General features: G+C 38.1%; 1 pseudogene; it reads left to right on the forward strand.

The window, feature by feature from the left end:
• The first annotated feature begins 4,694 nt into the window (after positions 1–4,694).
• Positions 4,695–5,935, forward strand: LOC149568918 (uncharacterized; annotated as a pseudogene).
• The last annotated feature ends 484 nt before the right edge of the window (positions 5,936–6,419 follow it).

Raw genomic sequence — 6,419 nt, forward strand, 5'->3', positions numbered from 1 at the left:
TTTTGGAAATCATTCTTTGGAGTGTCTTTTAAAAAATTGGCCATAATATTATTATTTATAAAGGGTTTTGATTGCTCTATCAAGTGGTGATTAATATGGTACAAATTTTTTTCTAAAATGGAATGTTAGGTTTTGCAAGATTTGGTGCAATCTTATTAGGGGTAGAATGATATCCTAGGCTTGCTTGTAACTGGTGAAGGACATTGTAGGATACCAATTCCATTCCTCCTAACAAGGTCAAATAGATTGAATTCCCACCTTATGAATTAAATGATGTAGAATTGCAGAGAGCAGAAGATCAAAAGTCTGTCAATCTTGATGAACAAGATGAAACTGGACTTGCATATCCTCCCAATATCTAAGACTTATAGAGACCATAGAAAAGAGATCTTTAGGAATCTTGATGCTACATTTGAAAAAATGTAGAGCACTAGCACCTTAAGTCTTGGCCACCGGAACACCTTGCATGGAAAACAATGGGGACCACCAAAGATTATGCTGATTTAGAGAAAGCCCAACATGAAACCCATGACCTTCCCAACAAAGCCAAGGCTTGACAACTTCTCAAGCCTTCCATATACTCTTGATAAAAAAAAGAAGCCCTGGATACAACAAGCTCTTGTATGACAAGATGGGTTTGAAAGCCAATCCCCTTGTATGTAGGCCTATTGATATGAATTCTAGAAGAAATGTAGTGTTGAACCAAAACTTTCCAAGCTTCATCACCAGTGATAGCATGAATAATCGACTTGACATAAGTCCCAAAGAAAGTCACAAAGTAAGTGTTCCAACTTAACGTAAGAGGATTTTGAAGGAGCCTAATAGGAGGAGAAATAAACATGAGTAGCCAGAAGCACCTTTGACAAAATGTGGAATTTCCCCCCAAGAGAAAGGGGTTTAGTAAGCCAGTAGTCAAGCTTGTTTCCAGTTTTCATGAGAACAACATTCCACAGATCCACCAATGAAGCTTGAAAAGCAAAGGGAATGCCCAAAAAGTCAAAAATCTCCCTGTGACTAACCCATTTCCACTTGAATTGAGCAAGCCAAGGTGAGGCTGAAAGTAAAGATTTCCTATAACAGAGTGTCTTGTGCCATTGAATAGCCAAACCAAAAGCTTTACAAAAGGTGTTCAAGCATTGCAAGGCATTAGCAATGTTCTCCTAGTCTTCCAAAAGAGTGAGAAAAAAATCATCAACAAAGTATCCATTGACAAGCTGGGAAGAACATTTAGACAAGAAAATGCCATGTACCAAGCTAGAGTAAATAGTGTGGGCTAGTAAGTAACCAAACCCTTCAGCAATAAGAACATACAACATTAGAGCTAGGGGGCAACCCTACTAGATGGATTGAAAGAGCTTGAAGGCTTCAAATTGGGAATTGTTAATGGTAATACAAGCATTAGCATCTCCAAAGAGAATCTCCATAGACTAAAGAAAGTTAGGGCCGAACCCTAAAGCCTGAAGCATAGCCAAAATAAAGGGCAATTAAATTTGATCATAAGCTTTGGCAAAATCATGTTTTAGAAAAAAAGTCTGCTGATTGTATTTACAAGCTCATTCCATGCCTTCCCAAACAATAATGATGTTGTCAAGAATATACCTAGACTTAATAAAACCAGTTTTCTCTGGTCACATAATTAAAGGAAGGAGATGTCTAATCTTAAGAGATAACACCTTAGCAATGATCTTGTATGACACATTCAATAAGGTGATGGGCCAATAGTTAAAGATATCCTTAGGGTCACCAACTTTAGTTATGAATTTAATGTTTCCTTTGTTAATAATAGCTCCGAGGCTCTTAGTATGGTAAGCTTCCTGATAGACTTTGTCTAGGTCTTGACCTATAGACTCCTAGAGGTGTTTGTAAAATTCACAAGGGAACCCATCACACCTAGGGGACTTATCATCTAGCATAGAAAAGATAGCCTCTTTGAGCTCCCTAATGGTGAGAAGCTTCTCATAGAAAGCTCGTTGCTTGACCACTAGGTTGTCTAGAGTAATAGAAATACACTTTATGAGAGCTTCCTCCTTAGCAACTTAATTTCCCTACGAAGTGAAAATATTTTCATAATGATGCACAAAAGCTTCTAGGATGTCAGGAACATTGGAGACAATAGTATTTCTCTATTTAATCTTTTTAATCCCAACTTTGGTATGGTAGGATCTAGATCTTGGAAGAACTCTTCAGAAACTTTATCACCAACCTCCAACCAATGGAGGTGAGCTTTGACTTGGGGCCCTCGAGGAAACATAGTTATCTGCAATCTATTTATCATGGCAAATCTTGGCAAGCTCAATTTGTAAATCAGCATCAAACAGGTTAAGGGTTAGACCTTCAAAAGCCTTCCTAAGGGCCTTGATATTGGCTTGATAAGACCATTTTTGAAAACTACCAATTACCTTCCATAGATGAAAAAAATCTAATGCTTTTGGTAATAGCATCATTCCACCATTGAATCTAGCTAGTTTGAGAGTGACAATGTAGCTGTAAATTCCAGACATGTAGGATGTGAGCAATAGTGGAAGAATACATCATCACCAATGTGTTGAGGAAAAAATGTGTTCTGACAACTCGTTGGATTGTTGTTTGCCAAAAAATGGAAAAATAATTGCGATAGTGGTCTAACAACATCACATCCGAAAGAGGAATGACATTTAATTCTCAATCTTCAATAAAGGCAAAAAAGGACTATGTAGTAATCATAGCATGATGGAGAGGTTTTAATATGAGATCAAGGCCAGCTAAAAAATTAGACAAGTGTGCTTGACCCACTCTACTAGTGGCAGTTAGTATTGGGATCAAATAAGCCCAATTTATTGTGCATGTAGTACCATGCTTCCCTTTCCCCAGTTGTCTAGTGAATGGGCAAAATGCCTTCTTTATTAAAAGTGAGCTCAACCATATTAAAATCATTGCACATCACCCAAGTAGTTGGAGGCAAGTTCTCATCCATCCAACACCAAAGTTGAGATCTTTCCACGACATCATTGGAAGCATAAACATTTACTATACCAAAGGAATGATTATTGGTAGAAAGCAATATTCGAATAATTTTGTGCATGGGGTTACAACCATTCAAAATAATAACAGAATGAAGACAAGGTAATAGGGGAGTAACTACACCACCTCTACCAGTTTCATGTTGAGATGAAAACATAATGTCATCCAGCCAAATGACGCAACATGCAAAGAAAGCATGAAACTAGAGATTTGAACCTCTTGCATGCAAAGTAAATCTAAATTACCAAGTCTATGATGGGTATACCTGACATAGTACTTTTTGGAGAGGTTTGTGAGACCTCGTAAATTCCATGATAAAAAAGGTCATGAAAAATCCTCCATATCCTTTTCATCCTCTAGAGAGGAGAAGCGATTTTGTTAAAAAGTAAAAATTGGGGTAAAACCCGAAGGAAACTCTCCTAGAACGATTGTCTGTCACTTCTCTTCTAGTTACTCAACATGTCTGGGAGGACTATGAGAACACTACACATTATGTGTCACAATGGAAGATGTGACAAGCAGAGTGTGAACCACTATAGGAGTGATAACCCTTGTAGCCACCTTGATCCCCTATGAAACAACAAGGTGTGAAGCCTATGAAAGAATAGGATTTGACTCTAGTGAAACATCCTCAACCCTTTAATGGCTAAGGTTTACACTCTTGATTGTGTAGGAGGAATGGAAACTGCAATGACATATGTTTTATTGGGAGCCAAGGAAGCCTTTCCTTTGTACCCAATAGTGGTCCATGCCTCCTTGTGTATTCCTTTCCCTGAACTTGTGTTCGACCGAGGTGTTGGGTAGGTTCAAATGGAGTAGCTTCTAAGAGAAGGTGGCAGAACTAACTTGAATCTATATAGAATCCTTGAGATCCTTGGAGATATCAACCTCAATGCAAATGCATTTCTAAGGGCAAGCATTGAAAAGCTTCTTGTGTTCCTTAGTAACAACTTTGCCAAAAGTGTTGGCAATAGACTCAATAAATAGCTAGCAAGGCAAGAGTAGACCACTAACCTTAGCCCAAATAGGCACCCTAAGCTTTTTCTTGTGAAAGACTATAAAGTCTCATGACCACCATTGGAACACGGGCAAGGAGGGACAAATGGACCAAGGGCCATTGCCAAAAACTGCATCAGCCTGGGACATGTTAGCAAAGTGGAATAAAAAAAACTTTGGTGTAAGGTTTTGCACATTGTCAAGGCAGACTCCATGAGGAGTCGAGCTGTGGTTAACCCATTTTCAAAGCATGGCTTTAGGAGGAGTCCACCCACAAAATACCCTATCCAAATATGTTGTTCTAACCATTCACATGCAGATTGTAAAGCAAGGATAATATCTGATTACGTCGTGAAAGACTTTCCGGACGAACTTACAAGGACGTTTCTTCAATGGAGGTGCATGATAAATTATTGAATCTTCACTTACATATAAAAATACACAATATAGAAATCCAAGATAAGATTATGAAACAAAAGATTGAACAATAAGGTGACAAGGAAAAGAATGTTGTCAAGAAGTTATGACCATTAAAAGCATTAAAGGAAAACAGATAAATACGCTCTTTAAAAGTGGTAGACATGAAAGGCAGCTAAAATTAGGTATCTAGTGTGAGAGGAAAGCTTGACGGTATAATTGCAGATAAGCATTATTGAATAAGTCACTGCTGTAAGCTTATTGATAGACAGGGATATCCAATGGCTGGGAGCCTCGCTGATGTAAAATTGTTCTTGAAAGGTCCAGATGAGAAAGTCTAAGGGACAAACCCAGTCTATTTCCATTCTCAGATTCTCAAAATGACCAAGTGTTTTGAAAGCATGCTTTCCAATCCCAGGGAACCACATAAATATACTGAAATATCGGTAACCACTACTCATAACTTTGATCACTATTTGAAATACATCGAAATCATGTATGGCGTGCATCAACAGATGTCTGTGGTACCTGGAAGCAGTTCGTTGGAGTCTTGAGGAAGAGTTCCAAATTAGGAGAGTACTCTCTTGTCAGAGATTGAGTCCAAGAAATGGTGTCTCGTATTACAAGCAGGGACTTGAGCTTATCCGGGAATCGAGAGAGATGCGGTGGAAGTATGCGGGCGTGTTCTTTTGCAGGAGTTCAAAGCATCTTTGGATTCTCGTGATTTCTCAACTCTGAAGCTGATTTTCAATCTCATTCAGCACTGTAAAGGAGAAATACTCGACGCTGCACTACAGGTATTTTGTGAAGATGCAGAATTTGCGAAGCATGTAAAGGATAACTCTCTCTTTGATGGTATTGCTCAACCTGTGTTTCAGGTTGTAATGTGGTTTATGAAGGCCACGGGAGAGGGAAAGATATTGATTTCAAGAGCTTCTCGAATTTCTTTAATCACAACTTGGCTTCCCATCATCGGAAAATTGATCGGATGCAACAACTCAGTTGGAGATAAATCTGAGGAGCTTGATAAGGCGGTGCTTAAGGTGGTTGAGAACCTGCCTCCAGTGGATCAGAGACGTATTTGCCTTTTATGGACGCAGGTTTAGATAGTGTATAAGATTGACATCGCCACGCCATTTACTTTGGCTCAATGTCTGCAACATGTCCATTTCAAGCCCTAACAAAGTAATAGTACGCTGCATTTTGTTAAATTGTGAATAGTCTTTCGAGTTTTTACATTTTGTTTTCCTTTCTACAAATTTCGTCTAGGGTTTTCAATTTTATATTTCGTGTGGTATTTGGGTGTTTGGTGTTTCAGGTTTGGCCAGTGCCTTGCCTATTTCATGTGTTTTCGGCCGAACAAAAGAGGACGCAACAAGAACAATTTTCTCAGTTAGGTCTTTTTACATCGAACAATGTTTTTCTTTTATTTTATCATTTTGACAGACCTAGATTCGGATCTCCACAAGAGGCCATTGAATTGTTGTCTATATGTAACTATCTAGGGTTTCTGAGGGAATGAAACAAAAGCAAGGATGTTTTGGGAAAATTCTTAAATAAGGCAAATCTTACATGCGATTTTCATTAGGTGACTTCGATCACAATGCAATGATTGTGCTTCATTGAACCCCTACTGTGTGCAGTGTGCATCATATTTTCCTCTACCTCATTTTTTTTCAATAATGTACTTACCTCGCTTCTTTTGCTGTTTACGATCACTAGTAAAAGGAGTGTTGCCTCCCTATGCATCTGAGCATTTAAATAAAGAATTGTAGGACAATAGATTTCACTTTATTACAATATCCTATAGAGTTATTGCGACAATATCCTTTATATGAGACTTCAGGCTATGATTAAACTAAGTTATTCGGTACATTTTTGTTTGATCCAGCATTCACTTGTCAGAAATTATTTTTTATTGTTATTATACCCCAGGAAGATGACTTCATAGATATGCATATTAGAGAGAATATTTTGTAGTGTTCCTAATACTTAGAGCAGTTCAT

The sequence above is a fragment of the Cupressus sempervirens genome, chromosome 3 (assembly GCF_028749045.1).
Source record: "Cupressus sempervirens isolate cs-2001-9-10 chromosome 3, ASM2874904v1, whole genome shotgun sequence".
Lineage (NCBI taxonomy): Eukaryota > Viridiplantae > Streptophyta > Pinopsida > Cupressales > Cupressaceae > Cupressus > Cupressus sempervirens.